The sequence below is a fragment of the Aptenodytes patagonicus genome, chromosome 3 (assembly GCF_965638725.1).
Source record: "Aptenodytes patagonicus chromosome 3, bAptPat1.pri.cur, whole genome shotgun sequence".
NCBI lineage: Eukaryota > Metazoa > Chordata > Aves > Sphenisciformes > Spheniscidae > Aptenodytes > Aptenodytes patagonicus.
Window position 1 is genome coordinate 64,627,371 of NC_134951.1, and position 21,031 is coordinate 64,648,401.

At 38.6% G+C, this 21,031-nt stretch overlaps 1 protein-coding gene across 18 annotated transcripts in view; it reads right to left on the minus strand.

The window, feature by feature from the left end:
- Positions 1-20,786, minus strand: part of EPB41L2 (erythrocyte membrane protein band 4.1 like 2) — a 135,037-nt gene extending 114,251 nt beyond the window's left edge. For 17 of the 18 annotated variants that reach the window (XM_076333612.1, XM_076333608.1, XM_076333607.1 and 14 more), the window contains exons 1-2: positions 20,722-20,786; positions 16,740-16,821 (exon numbers count right to left, since the gene is read on the minus strand). The gene's annotated coding sequence lies outside the window, so the exon portion shown is untranslated. Of the gene's footprint in view, positions 1-16,739; positions 16,822-19,838; positions 20,052-20,721 lie in introns of those variants that run through there. The other variant, XM_076333595.1, reaches the window with a different exon arrangement.
- Positions 20,787-21,031: the final 245 nt, after the last annotated feature.

Below are 21,031 nucleotides of genomic sequence, written 5' to 3' on the forward strand. Positions count from 1 at the left end.
TACAAATATCTTCAGGAAGCAGCATAGACCCATTAGTGATGTTATAAATTCAATTTTCAGACTTCACACCAGATAAAAAAAACAACCCTCCTTTATCTTCATGACTACGTCGTGTTCAATACCTTGATTCTAATAAGATACGAAACACTTTGCATGTGGTAGATATAACTGAAACTATGGAAGACTCTACAGTTATTTCAACAGTCCTTTTATTGGCAGCACTTCAGCGCTCCCTTGAAGAAAAACAAATACATTGTTGTGTTTATCCAATTCCTTTGAATTATGGAGAGTAGCTTCTATATGCACAGTAACCAAATTTTTACTCTTTGTAGCTTCAGCTTTCCTTGTTGCAGACTTAAAAAAAAAAATCTATATTTGAGATCAAACCGCAGACTAACAGATATGTGATAAAACTGAGCTAAGAGCACCAACAATTTTTTACTGTCAGACACTTCACATGACTAAATATGTAGATAGGGAATTTACATGCCACAAAAATATACCACAATACATAGCTTACATGAAATTAAAGAGAGAGGTTTTGAATAGCATCTTAACATAAAATGGAAACTTATATACCTCCTTAGTATTTGAGAAAACTGACTAGCTTTAAAAATCTTTCTTAAAAAACACAAAACAAAAATATCACATTTTAACCAAAACCAGAATATGTATTTAACTGCTCCATAAAAGCAGTTTACAGTCAAACAAGTTATTCAAAATATTCCTTATATATTTGTCTCCAGTCCCCCAAAGAATTAACTTTAACATTAAAGGGAATGTACTAGATTTTAAGATGCAAGCTTTACACATTTTAAAGTTTTAAATACAATAAAGTTTGCTTGAAGACATAAGTTGGAAAGACATACGAAAAGACATGGTACTCTTCATATACATTTTATCATCATTCTGTGGAATGAATTTGTAGATGGAATGTTCCCATAAAATTTCAGAACTGTATTCTATAAAATGATTTAGAAGAACAACAAGTTTACATAAAATACTCAAACTGTGTTAATGTAACACTTTAGCTACCTTAAACACATTTATAGTAACAATTTGGAGTTTCTAAAAAAAAAAAACCAAACCAACAAAAAAACCCCCACCATGCATAAGAAAAGGTGCTAAACTCTTCTTGAAAACAAAAAAAAGAAGATACTGGACATCCAGTCTTTTCCTCACAATCTTTCCCATACAAGTGCATCTACTCTCATCATTTGTCCCTCTTCACACTTCAGCAGTTTTAGCTCAGATATTTTAAATGAAGTATTTTAATAGCATGGTCATCACTGTCACACAAAGTCTTAACAGAAAACATAACTATGCTCAACTATTTTTGCCCCTGTTCTTGTGCGAACGGGGAAGCCACTGTCGCGTCCAATGGCACAGTTATCAATGCAGATCTGATCACTGACTGAGGACTGAAGTTCACAACACGGTTTGGCCCTAAGAACAACTTTACAAAAGATTTAGCTATATACTTAAAAATTGGAAATAACGATCAACTTTGCATTTAATAAGCAAGAAAAGACTGCGTACAAAATTTCTGGAGCGACTGTGTAGGCAATGCCATTTGTAATTCTGGAGGCTAGTGCACTCAAACAATGGTTTATAGAAGATCTTTCAGATAGAATTAGATTGCAGACCATTGGTTCCACAACAACAAGCCTGGAACATCCTCAAATTTAGGCAATATTCACAGGATATTTAACTAGGATGCAGAGAGGGTTACTACCAGCATGACCATCTTCTTGCCTTCTCTAGCTATTCCTCACCCTCTCTTTCGCCAGTATACTAGGGAAGGAAAAGGAGCCAAGGAGACCAAATAGTACCCATCCCCATGGAGCTTCCTCCCCCGCTGCAGGCACTGGAATTTATAATCAAAACTGTCTGGGACACAGACTGCTGCTGGTGTTGCCTGCAATGTTGGCAGGCTGTTAAAGTTACAAAGAGAGAAGTATGTGCCAAAATATGTACTCTTGCTTGCCAAGCATATAATCCTGATGCATACTTCCTGATAGGAAAAGGATTTAATAAATATGAGATAATTTCCTTTTCCCTTTGCTTAGAAACTATCTTCTTTCCCACGTGCTTAAGGTCAGAGAAAAAGAAATGGCACAGCTTCCACATTTAAAAAGCTCAGTTAATTCTCTGCCTGGAATACTCCGCTTCGTTTGATCAAGCATATTCCGTATTTTCTTAACAACTCTGATGACAACCACCAGGACAAGTTTTGGAATCTAACACAGAGCCTCTGTCTCCCGTTACTCATGAAACACTTCAAAACATGTTGGACAGTTAGACTTATTTGGTGAATATGGTCCCAGTTGTTGCCAGGCCCACTCTACTGTGCGGTCTACTAGTAGGTTCTCTCCTGGTCTGAAACAGCAAAGGAATACCTGTGAAGGACTATGGGTTTTGCACTTGAGTCATGGCATGCCCTCGGTTAAAATCAAAAGGGAAGTTTGCTACAAACTTTCCATTGCCACAGGTTTTAATTTTATAACAGGATACCTATAGGTTGATGGATAGCTTCTGATGCTTAAAAAGGCAACAGAAAGATAGTAAGTAGAAAAGCAAAATACATGGCTCAGGGAATCAAGTAACAGACAGCATTACAGTGTTGAGGCACTCAGTTTGCTTCATTACTATAGCATGGCAATGTTCTAGTTATTAATTTAGTATAATGCCATATGAGTGATACTAGTGAAATACTAGACAAACCAAGGCTAGGATTTCAGGAGTCCTTATTAAGGAAAAACTAAAGGTAGCTAACAATAAATTCAAAAGATCTTGTCGAAGAACGAATGTGAAGGAGGTATTAATAACTGTTACAACCCTGCGTCAAAAATAATCTTAACGCATTTAAGAGAATTCTTACTTTCATAAGGCTTCCAAAGAAGAAGAATCACTTGCCATTTAGGTCTAACAGAGAAGAGTTGTCCATGTACTGAGAGATTCCTGGCAAATGACTTAAGTGTTACTAAGGCAACGATCATGACTATTTTCTCTAACTTGCAACATCCTTCTGCTAGTTAACTTCTTTTCCTATTTGAAAAAAAGGAGGAAATAAGACCTTTTACTCATGACAAGCTGTCAGAGATTTCAGTTGCTAAATAAGATATATTCAGCTGAGTGAACTTAAAAGCTTACAGAGGATATAGCAAAACAGTTGACATGGTTTTTGGAACAAAAGTCAACAACACACAGAGTGAGTTTGTACAGCAGCAAGATTTGCCTGACAGCAAAAGGCAGTCTACAAATATTCAGTTTTACCAGAACCATTCTTGAATTTGAATTCTTTACCATTAACCATTCTTGAAGCAAAAAGCAGGCAAAAGGGTAGAAGATTTCAGAGGGGGAAAAGCCTGCTAAAGTAAATCAGAATTCTCAACTGAAATTGGAAACATTATCTTCTGTCTCCCAGTCATAAGATTTCCATAACTGCCGTAAGTCTAACTACTGTGCCTCGCATACAGTTTAAGCCCCATTTGACATCTCCTCAAGACATATCTGTGCAAATAAATGATGATCAAAATGAAACAAACCAGAAGAAATCTCTTGCCTTTGCTTTAGAAGCTAAATCATGTAACTTTTTATTTTTATCCATTCATTTATCAATCACCAGTTAGGCAAACTTTTTATGTATATATGTACGTATATACACACTTAAAAGTAAACCCCATTCTCTGCATTGATGCTCTTTCAACTAATCCTCTCCTACCCTACTACTACCATGTGAAATACCTTATACAAGCCTGGAAGCTGGTCTTCAGAACCAAATACGAACTCTATGTTCTTATAAGAAGTCCCAAGGTAATCATTGGCAAAATGTACACAGACCATACATGACTGAGCATTACAAGACAAACTAGTAGGACGCTCTCCCATATCTAATAGATGCCTATGGATTCACAGTAGACTGTTGCCTGGCACCATGTCCCTGCTGCACATTATGGTTTGCAGGTTCATTCAGTTTTAGGCTCCCTAGTAGAAGAGAGCTGAGGACATACTGGAGCAAGTCCGGCAAAGATGGTTAAAGGCTTGCAGCATCTGCCATATGAGAAGAGGCTGAGAAAGCTGGAATTGTTTAGTCTGGGAAAGAGAAGGCCTGGGGGCAGGGGATCTTATCACAGTGTATAAATACCTGATGGGGGAGAGTAAAGAAAACAGAGCCAGGCTCTACACAGTGGTACCTAGTGCAATGATATGAGGCAATGGGGACAAATCAAAATACAGAAAATTCTACTTAAACATAAGTGGGGGGAAAAAAAAAAAAAATCTTTTTTACTCTGAGGGTCATCAAACACTGGAACAGGTTACCCAAAGAATTTGAGAAGCCTCCATCCTCAGAAGTATTCAAACCTGACTGGACAAGGTTCTGTGATCTGCATTGAGTAGGAGAAGGGGTTGGACTGGGCGATCTCCAGAGGTCTCTTCCAACCTCAACAATTCTGTAACTCCCGGCACAAATAAAATGATTAATCACGTTCTCCAAGGGAAGCAGGAAAAATATAAGTTGTAAAGACAGGAATGCCTTTATGTTCTATGACAGATGCCAAGTACTTCACAAAAAAAAAAACCTGGAATCCCTACCTCAAACCAGCTAGTAATCTAATCAAACTGAGACCAAGAGATACCAACCATCATCAGAGGTGTTAGGAACAGGAAGACAAAGACTATTTTGAACTCCAACAAGAACACTGTTTGAAACATTACAACTGTTGGCCTGGATTCCTACAGAAATAAGACCTGTGCAATCATACTGCCTGTTCATCTGTTTGTTATCCTTCTCTAGTAATGTTTAAGTTCAATGGTCAATTTTAACCAAATTTAGCAGTGGTCCAGAGGTCTCAATAATACTTAATTTCTACAAGACTCACAAAACCAGTTTGTCAGGAAAGAAATCCAAAGTAGTGAAGAGTGTCTAGTATGAACCCATAAGTAACCTATTCTATTTGGCTTACTAGCTTTCCAGCCAGCACTTACCAGCCAGACAAAATGCATACTTACCTGGTGATATTTGGATGGTTCTGCATCAAGTATATTTAGGAGATAATGGAAGCAAACAAAGGAAAGAGGTAGAGACAGCACAGAAACATTTATTAGTGACAGGAAGAAAGCTGACATTTTGTTATAAAGGAGAGCAAGATAAAGTCATAGAAAACCATGCTTCATGAATTCTTCCATTAGAACTTACTTTTAAATATTTAAAGTCCTGATGCTTTCAGGTAAACTTGAAATGAATTCTGAGGAGGATTACAAGAAGGTCAACAACATATTTGTCACCACTAGCTAAGAGAGGCTAGTATTTCAGTATTCCCATATTACTACTTCCAACTATTACTGAATATTGTATAGTGGAGCATCAGAGCACAAAGGGAGGAAAAAGGAGAAAGAACATGAGTGGAGCAGTATTTCAGGTACATGAAAAACTGATTATTACCTAAAAATTCTACTGCTCATGTCCTGCTTTTACCACACTACTACTCATTCATTAGAAAGTTTTTGAAAGACATTAGCAGAAGCAAATCCAGCAATATAAACCAATTTCAGCTGATATTAGATAGATGGGATCTCTAAATCCAGTTTATTCAGCTTGCAGGATTCTCATCACAAATTCTGCATTCTAGGTTTCTTCCCTCCCCTCCCCATCCACCACCATTACACTCAGAATGCAAACTAATTTGTGCCTTTAACCCAAACAATCTGCACTCAGAAACATGTGGACAGTTAGCTGATCATAAAAGCACAGAGAGCTGCAAAGCTCTGCCTGCTGCAGGTATTTGAACTGATAATGCAGAGAGGATGATGTAGATTAAAAAAAAAAAATCTGTCTCTTGAATTGCTAGTTTGATAATTTTGGTCAAATCTTCATGATGGTTTTGCAAGTATTCAAACTGAGTTAGTTCACACTGATTATCAGTGTACCTCAACTGTTGCAGCTGACAAGTCTGAGAAAACAAAACTTTAGACAGTCATCCCAGAATTTTGGCAGCAGCAATTCCTCAGACTGCAAATAACCCACGGCATCATTTCTGTACCCCTGTCACAAGGGCACAGAATTTGTTGCAGTATACATTGTTGGGCATGGTGACCTCTTAGACTGGAAGCAGAGAGCACAACTACTATGTATGGAAACAGAAGTGTCATGTCCTGAATCAAAAGGTTACCTTTACTCACAGCTGGGTAGTCCATCTACTTCCAATCCGAGCACTAATGGACAGTTTGAAAGCTGCAGTGATAGTTTAGACACAGATACATCTTCACATATAGACAATATATAAAGCACTTTGGTCTCACCCAGGGAACTGACTATACCAACCTTCCATATATTTTTCTTTTGAAGAACATACCAAGTTCAGTAGGCTATGTTAGAGGTATCCATCATAAAATATATCAGAGAAGTTCCATTTGCAGCCTGTATAGAGCTTAAGCTGCTTAATTAAGTTTCTTGACTTGGAAGAAGAGAAAACAAAAGTATAAATCAAGTTACAATACTCTTGAGACTCTATGGGGAAGAGAAAAAAGTGAAGAGTCTTTGGCATCTTATTACAAGAACTCAGCAGATCTGATTTAGAACTCTCGTAATGGCATATCAGCCTTTTCTGAAAGGTCAGGAGATACCTCATATTTAATAACACTCTAGCCTCCTAATGCTTATGTGAGCTACAGAACAACACAGATACAATAGTCATAAGACCACCAAAAATAAAATCATTAGAAAACATTCAGAAATCTCTTAATGCATCCATCTTTGCATTTTTGGGGTAAAAGCATTGTAAGTTTCACTACAATAAATCCCTCCCAAAAAGGTATTTTCTGCCTGTCTATCAACTGCTATATTTCAACACCTTCTCTTGTGAGAACTGCCGGTAATGATTTTAGAAAGTCACTATAACTAACTGTTTTGATGCAAGAACGTTTTTAACTGAGAAGTCACACAGTTTAAAAATATCATATTACTGTAGGCAATAACAGCCTATCATAATCAGAAAAGATCAGTTCTGCTAATTAATACTCTCATATCACTTATATATTCTTTACGTCAATAGCAACAGCAGTCAGTGAAGATGTTTTAGGAATATTTTAGCTTTATAGACCGAGTTCGATATTTAAGTCAAAATTCCCTACATAAGAGGAAATAAAACCATCCACAGGAAACAAAGCAGCATCTTACTGATCATACATTGCTATGCTGACTCAAATGTCTTGTGAGCACAAAACCACAATAATGCAGAGTCATTGCATTACATCAGACTGCAAGTCTCTTCTCACTTTTTCTACTTTACGCTATTCAAGAACTAGCTGCTAGTCAAACCTTTGAATTTCACCATTTGCACCACAATGCTAGACAAACAGCCACAAAGCCCACTAGCTGTAAGAAGAAAAAGACTAGTAGCATTTACCCATGAGGTGGAATAAGTACAGCTTATCCTAACAGGGTACAAAAGACTGCAGAACAACCAACATAGGTGACTTTTTAACAAAAAACCCCAACAAAACAGAAGAAAAAAAAATCATGCAACTTTAGATTCCTCCTTTTCTTTTACTTATCACCCCAGAAGTTATGCCCTCTTTAGCACAGGAATCAGAAATGGAAAGCTAGAGGAAGTGAAAGCCCAGGAGCTTGTACCTATGCTCTCCACATGCATTAGTGACTTTTCTCTTGCTATCACTTCTCCCTGTGCAGCAGCAAGCTAAGAATTTGAAGTTGATCTTTCTGCTCAGTTCCTCAAAACTTCTACACCAAAACTTGCAAGTGTGCTTTCAAGAATAGCAGCAAAACAACAAAGCACACAAATGATTCAGAAAATTAGCTACAACCAAATCAGCAGATCAAACCGGAAAACTGGATATAGTACATGTGCTCTTCTTGGCTGAAAAGCACTGAATTGCTGGCAAAAATCTTGCCAAATATTTTAGCCTCTTTGCAGAATTACCAGCCCTTCAGGGTATCGGCAAAGACAGTTTTGTCATGTGAATGACTGCATACTCTTGAAAAGCAGGTGTAGCCTATGGCAGTGCTTTTCAAGCATAGAGACAGGTCAGTAAATTGAAAGGTTTTTCATGCAAAGGAAGATATGCCTCAAAAGATAACAAGGCATCTCCCTTAGTCTAGCAGGGTGAAAGGAGCAACAACTGTTTTCAAAACAAAGGGTTAGAAGCACTGCATGGGAGCATATTCAGCTTAGTTTGATTTTGCAGGAGAAGGGTCTTTATATGTAATCATGTTGATGTAAGGTCTATATTAGATTATCTCATTTGCAGCAATAGTTACGTCACCTATTTTTAAACAAAGAATTCCAAGGTGGCTGCTTCAATTTCAGCTAAAGCTCTGAATGTGATCACCTTCACATAAAGCAACAAGAAGCCTTCCATATTAAAGTAGTGTAGCACTTAAAAGTCCCAGCTGTGGATCGGGTAACATTTTACTGCTCACAGCAGAGACAAAGTTTTGCATACCTTTGCAGCGTATCACCATCAGACCACTCTCAACTCATTACAAATGTTTCTTTAGCAATGATTAGCAGAGCAAAATCCATCTTCAATTCTTCAGTAGTACAGGACTTTGTAAACAACAGTAGTGTTTACTTTAGAGTTAATTCAAGGGGAGACCGAAAAAGACAAGAGAACAGAAGAAAATGAAGTGGGGAGGAGAGGTTACAAAGGGCTTCCTTGGAGCTGAAAGGATGAAGGGGAGAGAAAATACAGGGAACCACGCCTTTAGAGGATAAACTGAAATGGAGGTGAGGGAAAAGAAATCAAACTTACAACAGTACATCTACTGCTGAAAATGGAAGCCCAGCTTCAGCTGCTTAATGTAACCTCCATACAGACTACAGATACTCAGCCTCCTACTTTAAAGGCATCTCTGTAAGTACATTTTTGTTTTAAAGGCCCCATGACAGGAGCAATAGTTCAAAAGTACTGTCCTTGAATGATCCATGGACACAGAGTTGCCCACTGATATCCCTACTTTAATAAGCTCAAATTTAGCACTGAAGGAAAAAAAAAAATTACAATCTAGTTAGTGGCCAAATTTGCTGTTCAAATGTTTGCACATACAAGATACATATGATCAAAGGTACAAGTCACAGTCTGCTCTCAGCTCACCAAACCAGACAAAGAAATAATGAATCATAGTCAGAAACGTCTCAAATATCTCCAGCTCCAATTCACTCCTACGCAGTGGTACATTTTCCCTCCATGAATTCATAGTTTACAAGCCATTTCAGGCTAATAATGCTCTGCAAAAATATGTTTAAAGAAAACAAATTTCTGTAATTTTACTTTATGTTACTGAAAAGTAGACATAATTATAATTTTAAGCTTGCAAAAATCTAATGGCAAAACATGGTTTGTCTTCTATAAAAAAAGATAACTGCTAATACCCTAACAATAGCAAACAAACAGCTAGAAAAATGGTACAAATGGAATTCCCATTATAGCAGAATCTTGCTGTTCAACAAGAATATTTAATACTCATGAAGCTTTGTTCTGACAGATGTCAAAGTTGCTATTATGATTTTGTTTCTCTTTCATTTTATAAAAGAAGTACACACTGCAAAACTTTCCAACTTTGTTTCTGTATAAAAATCAAACTAACATTGTTCTGTCATGTGAGAAAGTTACTCAAGCCCCTGCAACACCAAGAAACTTCAGTAAGAGAACTTCCACACAGTTATTCAAGTACCAGTTATGTTCGTAAATTATCAGAGAATAATACTATACCTGAATGCATCTGGGGAAAAAAGACTTAACTGCAGAAAATCAGACATTTTTGCATCTGTGTAACAAAGTTAAACTAATCCGAGTTATATTTGTCATAAAACACCACCGCTTTGCATAAATACACAGGAACCCTCTTCCACAAATCAGGATGAGATACTTTCAAGAATTGAAGTGTCATCGGACAGCAAACCAATGCCATCACAACACAGCACTGTCCCACAGACTCCCCCTACACACATATAGCAGCAATAGACTTGGAGGTAAGTAACTGGCTCCAACACGTTGGTGGGAGGCAGAACCTGAAGCTAGTCAGCAGAAGCTGCTCTTCTCTAAAAGAAATGAAAAACTCCATAGCCATGGAAAAAAAAAAAGAAAACTTTGTTTCCCCAAAAAAGAGGGATTGTCTTTATTCCATTTTATATTAAAAAAAATGAGGGTGAGGAAAGAACAAGCAAGATTTGACAGGCTGCAGAAACCATGGGCAACACATAAGTACTACCTAACACAGTGTATTCAAAAGGATAAAGCAGGATATTCTTCTAAAAGAAGCTCTAAGGGTCTGCTGCACTAACTTTCAGCTCAACTAATTACATATTAAAAATCATCTAAATTTACTAAAATTAAAAACCCCAACCTTTTCCACTAAAATGTTACCTCAAAGAGGGAAACTGCAAAATTTAATTAAAAATTGATTCAAATTTAATAGAGAACAGCATCCAATAACAAACAGAAGGTAGACCAAAAGAAAATAGCACTCAAGGAAAATAGAATGAATTCCTAATAAAAAAGACATATGTCTTTACTAAGGTTAGAAGTAACCAAAAAAATCCCATGGTGACATCAGCATATTTTATAACACTGTCTTGTACTAGCTCCTGATGCTTAAAACTTAAAGCACTTTCCCCATGACAAGAACTAGGATAACTTCTTCATATACTATGTAGTACAAATTCTAACACACAAAATCCAAGTACTTCATTTCTGCTTTGATTTTTGTCACTGCTGAAAATACAGCAATTTCACCTCTGAAGTGGTAGTTGACCAAAAGCACAGCCCAATATCAGAGGGGTATGGTCAGAGGAAAGAATTCACCTCCAGCATGAACATATGAAGTAAAAAAAAAAAAAACAAAACACCACACCACTTTATAAAGTTTCCCGTGTCTTCTATAAGAAGTTTTTATCAACACCATTTTCATGTCAACAAGCCTACCTTTAAGTTCTTAAATAAAAGTATTAGTTAACCATCTCTCCTAATGATGACCCACGAAATAGACAATACGAAAGATTTGCAATACCTTAACTTATTTTTGTCAGGTTCCTGTTCACTCTGAACTACAGGAAAGTTGTTTGCCCTACACCTAAACGACAATTTTTTCCTCTGCAATTTTTCTGAATCACCAACAACTTCCTGACACATCAAAATTTAAAAGCATTCCTTGAGAACAGTATCTCCTAGAAACCTATAGCGGGAACATATAACCATCACTTAACTCTACTGTGCTAACCTATCCATAGCCCTGGATGAAGCTATTTTTTATTTTGTTTGGTTTGTTTGTTTTTAAGCAAAGAATAAGTTTACATTGAATAGGATCTCTGAGAACATGAACTTTATTTTCCTTTAATTTGAGTTTCTACCATAACTACATGACCAGTTTACCAAGGCACACCTATGGATGTACTGCCCGAGTTATCTGAAACAAAGCTTCAGTCGGGGGAAAAAAAAAAAAGGTCACCACCAAAAAAGCAAAAAGAATCAGCCAGAGGAAAAACGCATTTTTCCAAAAGAAATGCCTATGCTTTTACCTTCTTGACATAACCAAAGGTCTGAAAACATTCACAGAATATAAAATCATTTGTTATGTCTTGTGCAATTAATTTAACTGCTTATATACTGATCCTTCTAGCCAGCATCATATACTGTTGTTAACCTTGGGAACAATACAACATAAAAACCCGCTTAGAATTTGAAAAATAACATTAGCAGAAAAGTTTCTTTAATGTAACTACTTAAATGGAGTCTTAAAACATTTAACCAAAAAATCAAAAAAAAACTGACTTGTTTTTCAGACGAGTAAAACGAGCACCCTTGTGAGCTTTTGAACAGAAAGGATCCACAGATTTTTAGTGAGTATCCTTTGCAAGCAAGCAAAGATCATTCAGCAGTAAAAAAGAAGCAGGTTGATTTTAACTTCAATAAGCTTGACATCTAAATGGCAGCATACTAGCTTTTTGCTTTTTTTTTAAAGAAAAAAAACCAAAAAATCAAAACCAACTTCACAAGGCAAATTATTCTTCCCACATCATTCAACAGTTTATGGATACAAGATGTTTCAAGTCAGAAAATTAGGGTTCATGACAGTGACTAAACAGTTCAGACAATAAAAACTGTTTTCATCTGGTCCCATTCCAAAGTTTTAACGCTGCTACGTATGGTGTACATCTTGCCCTTTATTAAGGCATATGAAATACTCTAAAACAGCACCAAGAGCTGGGTAATTTTATGGTAAACCAACCATCTTCATAGTAGGTGTTGCCTTGGAATGGAAGTTAAGAGAATGGGAAAAAAAAATACTAAAAATCAGGGAAAACTGAAAAAAGGTCTGAAAAATGCAAAGAAGCTGCAGTTTTATAAATGCAGAAATGGCTGAAGCAAATCTGTTCCCAACATATCAGGAGCATGTTTTGCGTTTTTCACATAGGCTTTTAAAAATCCATTTGCAGGCAGTAAATAAAACATTTTTCATTCTTAGCCCAGTACTTCAAGTCTCATGATTCCTCAAGATAAAGAGTTAAATCACTTAGACTTTAGAGTAAGTTAGCACAGTAAAATATACTTCAGCTAATGTATGTGTATTTTTATAAAGCTTCATTATGCTTTCTGAAATACGAGAAACAGAAGTCCATAATACATAAGGAGACAAGAAGTAATGCAGCTTCTAGCATCATCCTTTCATATCAGAGCTAAAATTGCATAAACTTTTCCTCCAGAAGGATCTGTCTCACATTTAATACCTTGTCTCTAGTTAAGACAGCAAATATTCTGTCAAGATTATTGAGCTTGTAATGGTCTAAGGATGAAAGTAAAATGTAGGGTTATGTATCTTTTACTAAATTTGCTAAAACAAGTGTGCATGGGTGCATATGGGGAGGCAGTGGTAAAGAAGTTTCTGTCCTCAGCCCTTTCAGGTCTTCAAAAAGCAGGAATATCCAGTTTATTATTTGAATATAACAAATTTAAGTTTTAAGAAACCATACATATCACGCTGGCACTCTCCCCAAGTCAGAACACTGTTGTTCACTACTGTGTTCTGTAGTAAGATTTCATTTTGTGTTTGAATGAGGTTTTTAAACATAGATCTCTCTGGCAACGTTAAGTCATTTTACAGAGCATTTTTATGGAGAAGGCACCATTTCTCCAAGCATTTTCTCACCTCCAACACAGGATTGAAGTATTCCCAAATTCACTTATATATAGTTTCATTTCTGCTACAGTACAAGAACAATGTGCTGGTAATAGTGTAAACTTTTTTCCAGAATACCTCTGGTATTCAGTCTCTACTGTAAGTCATTATTCTATTCCGCAGTTATCCCATGGAACTTAAATAGCATCCTTACCTTCTGAAATGACAGTGGGGATGAATTTAACTGTGACAAAAAAAAAAGTAATGGTTTAATATGCTATATGTTTCACCATTTCTACTGAATGGAATTAAGAGATGAAGACTGAGAATATGGATTTCAGTCTTCAGAAATGTGTCTTACCCTTCTGAAGGAAAATATTTCAGTGTATTCAGAAAAAGCTACAATGGTCTCATGTTGTAAGCAAACATCATACTCAAGGCAGGGGGGAAGGAAAAATAAATCAATCTGTAAGTGCACAGATCTCATTAAACATTAATTGCTTTCTATAAGACACATCCTCAAGCACACAAAGAGCAGAGAAAGCACACTGTGAAAGTGAGCCCAAATATCCAACAGCTTAAGTTAATTACCACAAGATAATTAGAGGTCCAAAACAGGTTTAATACTAAAATCACTTGTAATTGGGGTTTGTAAAGAAGGAGTAGTAGCATTGATATGTAGCATAGCAATCCCAGGCTTGATCTGGGTAGCCGCCTCTGACCATTACGTAGCTAACCCCTTGTCAAAGATTACTGCGATACAAAAGCGTTGACTACAGAGGGGACAAAGCAGCCTTAACACCAAACATGGACTTAAGTATGAAGTTTATGCTATAACATTATTTGGGTTTTGGTTGTGGGTTCCCCCTCCCTCTTTTCTTCCAGACATTGGATTTCCTTCAGATTCATGGTCCAATAATGCAGTATCTAATGTATCCAAAAAGCCATACAAGAAAAAGGATCCAGTCCTCGAAGAGATCAATGATATACAGGCTTACTGTTTTGCCACATTTCTTCAATTAATTGATGATGGAACAACAGCAGTTACAGTATTATTTAAGTACAACTTCAAAAGGAGGAAGCCAAACAGGGGATTAAAGACCTTCTTTCAACTGAGGAAATAGCAAATAGTTCATTTACAAATAGTGTCTACAAAGTACAAAACACTGTATTTGGAAATTGAACAAGAACTTTCAGATCCAAAATTGAAATGTTCAAACTCAAAGGAGTTTGCAGGACATACTCAATATATTCTAAAATATTTTATTAATGAATCCTTGCTTTTGTGAGTAACTGGAAGCAATAAAAATGTTTCAACAAATATGAAACCCAAGTGCACATTTTTATCGTCAGATTTTAATTTTGGCTTGATTTTCAGAAGAAGTAGGATACATGCTGAGTCAATCAGAATTTAAAAGTCTGCCTATTACCAACTCAAAAGGTTGCAATAAGAATATATATTTTAAATCCCATACACAGGATAACTGAGTAGTTCAAATTAGAAAAAGCTGTTTTAATTTTCCATTGTGGCAAGAGATCACATCATGCATTTTAAATACGTACTGAAGAATGTTATTAAAAATACAAAAACTATGTTCTTAAAATGTTGTAGTCAAATTCTTATCCAGGCCACTAAAAAGAATACCACAGTTATAGTCTATACTTCTCAAGCCACAGTAATGGGATAGCAGTAATTTACAGTAAAATCTGGTGTTACATTTAGCTGTACAACACTACTAATTACAGAGTCATTTCAACAATAAATATTTGGTTAAACTCTGCTTTGTCATCAGTGCAAGCAATTTAAGATGAAACCGATCTTTCAGAGAGTCCACACTTCTTTTTTAGAGTCTATTTTTATTTTCTGGTAACTGAACATCTTTTCCTACAGAACATTTCTCCAGAACTAGTGCTTTGCAAACAGAAAACCGCATAGACAATGTTAGAAGCAAAAGGGAAGATTCAAACCTAGAGCACCAAGGCAATACATGGTTCCCTTTAAACTGTCCTCAGCTAACCCTATTTTACTATTCAATGCCAAAGTCTTCTAACAATGACCCTACAGACCACACAGGCTGCATCACTTAGTAACAGCAAGGTAAGTTAAAAGACAGGCCACATCACACCCTTCAGAAAAAATCCAGGGAGGAGAAACCAAGACACAGACGAATATGAGCACCATGGTAGGTATAATTTCAAGTAAAACACTCAGTTAACCCCCTACACACTGACAAAGTAGCCTGCGGTTTTAAAGAGAGGATCCTCCTGCAATGCTCCTTCACAACAAAGTCTCTGAAGAGCCAAGCTACTATTAATAAAAGCACTACATAGACAAATGGCAGTAGTACCTTATCTCCACTAGAAAAAAAAACCCAACCAAAAAAAAACCAAAACCAGCAAAACACTACTACCTGCTTCTGAGAATACTCAGAGCCAGCCAATCAGTATTTATACAAGAGGCCATCTTAACAGAAGTCAGGCCTTCAAAGCATCTCATACTGGAGTCCAGTCACAAAACATCATGCCACCATCAAAGGAAGTTGTGATGTGCAGAGCAAATGGTAGGCATCTGAAATTCTCCTTTATGAGACCTCATAAATATTACCTATAATTGAGTCCTCTACTCTCGTAAGAATGAGAAAGAATCCAGCCCCAGCTTTTCTCCAGAACTAGGAAAAAAAACAGGGTACAAGAGTGTAGAAGGGAAGAGGGTGAACAGAACTATTTGAAGGGAAATCAGAAGGGAAACAGGATTTGAGTTTTGTTTTGTTGGGGTTTGAAGTTTTACATATCAAGTCCATAGATTCTTCTGATTGTTTCTGCTTTCAAGGTAGTATGTCAGGTGTAAGGAACTACATAAAGAATATAAAACGGAGAAACCAAGCCATGAACTGTAAACTGAAATTAGAGAATGCTATTCGGCATTATTGTCAGCAATGCCTATACAGCTTGCTGATCAGGTAGCAGCAGCACTTACAGAGCTGCTGTAACGCAGGGTTTGCAGAGTGCCACTAAAACATCAGACACTACTGCAACGGAAACAAACTTCCCCCCCCCCCCCCCCCCCCCCAAGTCTGTTAAAATAAACAAGCACGTATTCTTGCTGAGCTGTCCCACTTGCATTACATACAAGTCTATAATCTCACACCATACACAGAACATACTTTTCTCATTTCACTAGCCAAACAGAACAGCTATTTTTGGATTACCCAATAGTAATGAATCAATATTCTGTTGATATGGCCTTCACTTAGTCTTCACTTAGTCTGTAAATCTTTACAGGGTACTCAAAGACAAGGTGAAGTCGATGGAGGAAATAAGTCACTAGTAAAATTACCTTCACAGAAGAGTTTATATCACAACATTTTAATTAAGAATTTAAGACTTGCTAAAAGTCAAAATATTTACTGTATCATTAATATGTTCTTTCCTGTATAATATTACAAAACTGACAACTTAAACCATGTAAATTTATCACATCAATAGCAAAAATATTTGAGAAGTTGAAACAGAACACAGAACTTCACCTATTTAGTAAACTCCTACAGCGAAATTTCTGATACTAAAAAAAAAAAAAAAAAAAAAAAAAATCACAAGTTACCTCTAACTCCAATAGAAGTCTTGAAGATTAGTAGAATGCAATCAACTATGACAACTGGGTAACAGCACAATATCTTCTTTACCTATAAGAGAGAGATAAATTTGGAGTCAAATTACACAAAAAACTATCGGCAACCGAGTGAATTAGAAAACCAGAGAAGTGAAATTGAACTGTGCTTAAATGAGAAATATATTTTTCAAATGTGAACACCCTTCCAAATAGGAAGGGAAAAATACACAATCATTTAACTTGCACTTTGATTTTATCTCTTTTTAAAAAATAGAAGTGTGGCAGTTTATTATAAATCAAACACTCTTAAAGTCAAGAGGAGTCTTTTCTTTCAATTTAAAAGGCCAGAAATAACCCCTTACGATGCAGTTTGACTCCTTGTATAACCCAGGCTACAACACAATCACACACTCCCACATCCCCTTTTCTTGCTCCCATCCTCTTTCTTGTGTCCAGCCATCGTGTGAGTATACGATGAACAGTCTTCCAACACTGCTTGTCTTGGGTTAATTTTGCCTGCAATGATGAAGAAAGATCACCTTCCCTGTTCTTGCTCCCCCCAACTTAAGATCAGTTCCAGAATGAAACCGCCATTTGAATTAGTACATCTTTCTCAGGAAAGCATTCAATCTTGCTTTAAAAAAATATCTAATGGTAGATACACTATACACTACAACCTTTGGTAAAATCATTTTTACCCTACTGAAACTTATACACGGTAAACTAAAATGTAGAAAACTTGTCCTCTTTCAATAATTAGAGTAATGCGGCATACTACAGACATAACTATTAAAAATGTAAGCCATTTAGATCCTTTTCCCACTACTGAATCCTTTCATAGCCTCTATTATCTGCTCTTGTCCACATTACAGGTACATCTATCACCATTTTATTTTGTTCCCTCCCTTTTTACTCCTTAAATAGATCAATCTTTTGTACTGAAACATGCTTCCCAGTTCTTGTAACTTTTTAAATTCTTTCAGGTTATTACTACCAACTTTCTAAAGTTTAATGCCAAAAGTGAACACAGAATTCAAAAAGGAATGCCATAAGCACCAACTACAGAAAGATTTTATTACCTTGTCATATATTTTATATGTTGTTTATATACCTAGTTTGATTTTTTTGAACAATAACTTAAAAAGAACTTATGTTCAAATTATTATTAATCAGAACCCACAATACTTCCTTTAAATGTCTGTACTTCTCAGAACACTTTCTCATTTTCTTCCTATGACCCACGTTCTTCACCCTTAAATGCATGACTTGGGAGTTGGCCACATGAGAAGTGCTTATTTTGCCTAAATCCACACTCACTAAATGATTCAGATCATATTGAATACAATAAGTAACACAATTATTCTTCAGGTTACCCTCTCTAAATGAGAGCTATTCAGTGTTGTCACTGAAACCCTATTAACAGACATCAACAAGTCAGACCGGCTTCAGAGAGCTGCCTTTGTTTGCTCCTACTTTTTAAGTTATATCAAGAAGCGGTAATAAAATCAGAAACAGTATGAATTGACTGCAGTTGCTGGAGACTTATCAAATTAGAAGTGGAACAAAAGGTATATTTCCAAAGGAATGAAGCCTGGAAGTCTGTTCCACGTGGCCCTGGCTGTTAAGAAGTTTGAACTCTCCCTCTTCTCCACTTTCAACACAGAATTCTGTGCACACAGAATATGTACATTTTTGAAAGTCTTGTCTAAACCATTATAAATGACATCGTTACAATGCAAGCTCATCTGCCATGGGTACAAACTGTTGATATAAACTTTGAGATCCATAACCTCTGGAAACGCGGAAGGGAAGGTCATGTTCTAAGCCCAAAGGGAATCAAACTCAGCAGAACGCTGCAATTTAAGCAAGAGAAAGCAGCTCAACTTCCCACCATAGAGGTTAACACCAGATAGAAAACAGCATAGCAAGCAGAAATGGAAACTTATTGGAAAGGAAGAGAGTAGCAGCTGAAGCAGAACATTTCGGCTGAATACCCTTTCAGGGCCGCTCCTGCATAACCCAGGATGCCACAAAACAGGTTCTGAACCGGGTCTGTTCTATAACCAGTTGGCTCTGTCGCTTAGGGACTGAATTTACCTGCTGTTTGAAACTTAAAAATATCATGACAAAGGATGCAGCTTTATTGTTTAGATAGTTCCTGTTAAATAGTACTTTGCCATTTCACACTCTCCAGGCCTGGAAATACGCAAGTTTATGAGAATTTGCTGAAGTCTAAGTTTTCCAGAACTACATGCTTGTTGCATTTCACTAACACTCTGGAAGCACCCATGCTAGCAGACAGGAAAATGAGGCAGTAAAGCTAGGCAAAGCACTGTATGTCAAAGCTATAAATTACATGGTTTTAATTAAAAACGGGTCTTAGACAGCTTTACAAGAAGAAAAAACATCCTAATTGAACTGTTTGCTAGTTGTTACTGGTATCAAAGGACCTTAACCTAAGTTTACTCCCCAGTTGGCTATTACTTGTTCCCTGGCAGTGATTTATTTCAGAAGCTGTTTCTGGAAGTCATAATCATTAAGATGACAAATCCTCAAACCAACTCCCTTTATGTCAATCAGCAATCATTCATACAGTAACCTCCTTTAAGTCCATTCTAGCCATACACATGCACGCACAATACTATTAACATGAAAAGGGATTAACTTCAACTCGGTGGGATCTTCACCTGTGGAAAAATGCCGCACTAAAAGTGTTACCACAGTGTTAGTAGCTCTTTTGAGAGTATTCAGACTTCACAGTACTGTAATCAAAGCCTTACAAAAGGACGATAATAAGAAAATAACTTTGGACTTAAATTTATAAATAACATCTCAATTTTTTTAAAGACCTCGGTGCATAATGTTCACGCAGAAGCCAGGTCATCACATCTTGAAAGGTAGACTTTTTTTTTTTTAAATAGCAGATAAAGAACACACAGTAGGATTCTACACTGATTTTTATTCTAATCCTGAAGAGAAAGGAAATTAGGAATGTACACCCTTCCTCAACTTCATCCCCTAGCTAATTATTGATAAACAGCTTCAGTGCAGGGTCCTGTTTAGCTCACTCTTCCGCAGTTGCTCACTTACAGCTGAAACAAACCGCCCAAGATGCAAACAGATGAAGTTATCAGAATGAGGAGTGGTGCTCTAGGAAGAAAAAAAAAAAAGTCTCCTCTCCTCGCGCAGTAGTCATACGACGGGTGCGGGAGAGTAACCGACAGAAATCAGGACAGATTCTCGGGGAAAAATACCCCTCTCCTCCTTGCCTCGCAGCCTCAGACCAGGAAGTGGAAGACCCAAAAGCGCAGCAGATGCGGGGACGGCCGCATCGGCCGAACCCCCCGGCGGGGCGGGCTCGCGGGGCGCGGCGGCGGACGGCCGGAGCCCGCGGGCAGTGCCCGCGGCGGCAGCCCCGCGAGGGAGATTTGAAACCGAGGGGCGAAGAGGGGCTCCGCACGGCTCGCCTCGCTGGGACCAGCACCCAAACCCCTCCGGAAAGGGGGGAGGAGTCAGCCCCCTCGGAGACCCCTGCCCGCCCGGGAAGGGAAAAGGCCCCACCGCGCGGAGGGGCTGCGGCCGGTCCGACGCCGGCGGGGAGGGGATCTCCCCCGCGGCGGCCAGCGCTCCGGACACGCTTCCTCGGGACCGCTGCCGCCCCCTGCCGTCCCCGCTCCTCCCACGGCCGGCCCCGGCTCTGACAGCCCCCGACCTCCCTCCCGCCCGCCCAGCAGCCGCTCGGGGCCGGGAGGGAGGGAGGGAGGGGGCAGCTCTGCCCGCAGGACGAGCGGCCGGCCCAGCCCCACCCGCGGCGGACGGAGCAGAGCGGGGGAAAACGCCGTCGGGTCGGGGGGCGAAGCGGCCCCTCGGCGCACGGCTGCCCGGCGCCCTCCTCCCCATCGCCGGCGGGAGGCCTCGCTCCGGGCCACGCTCCCGCAGGGACTCACTCCCCCCTCCCGCTCCCCGCCGGTACCTGCCGCCCAAACGGCCGCCGCTGCTCGCGCTCACATACGAAATTGAAGTTCCCCAACCGCAGCCGTCAGCCCAGCCCGGGAGAAACCCCCGCCGGCCCCGCCCCCCGGCCAATCCGCGCCCCGCCCGCCCCCGCGCCCCACCCCCATCTCCTCCTCAGCCGGGCCTCCCCGGCGCCGGCCCGCCGGCTGCCCGCTCCGCCCCCGCCCTCGCCGCCGAGCCCCGCCCCACCGCCATTGGCTGGGGCAACCGTCAATCGGCAGAGCGGGAGCTTCTTCCCGCCCCCCTTCCTGGCCCGCCCCCAACGGCCA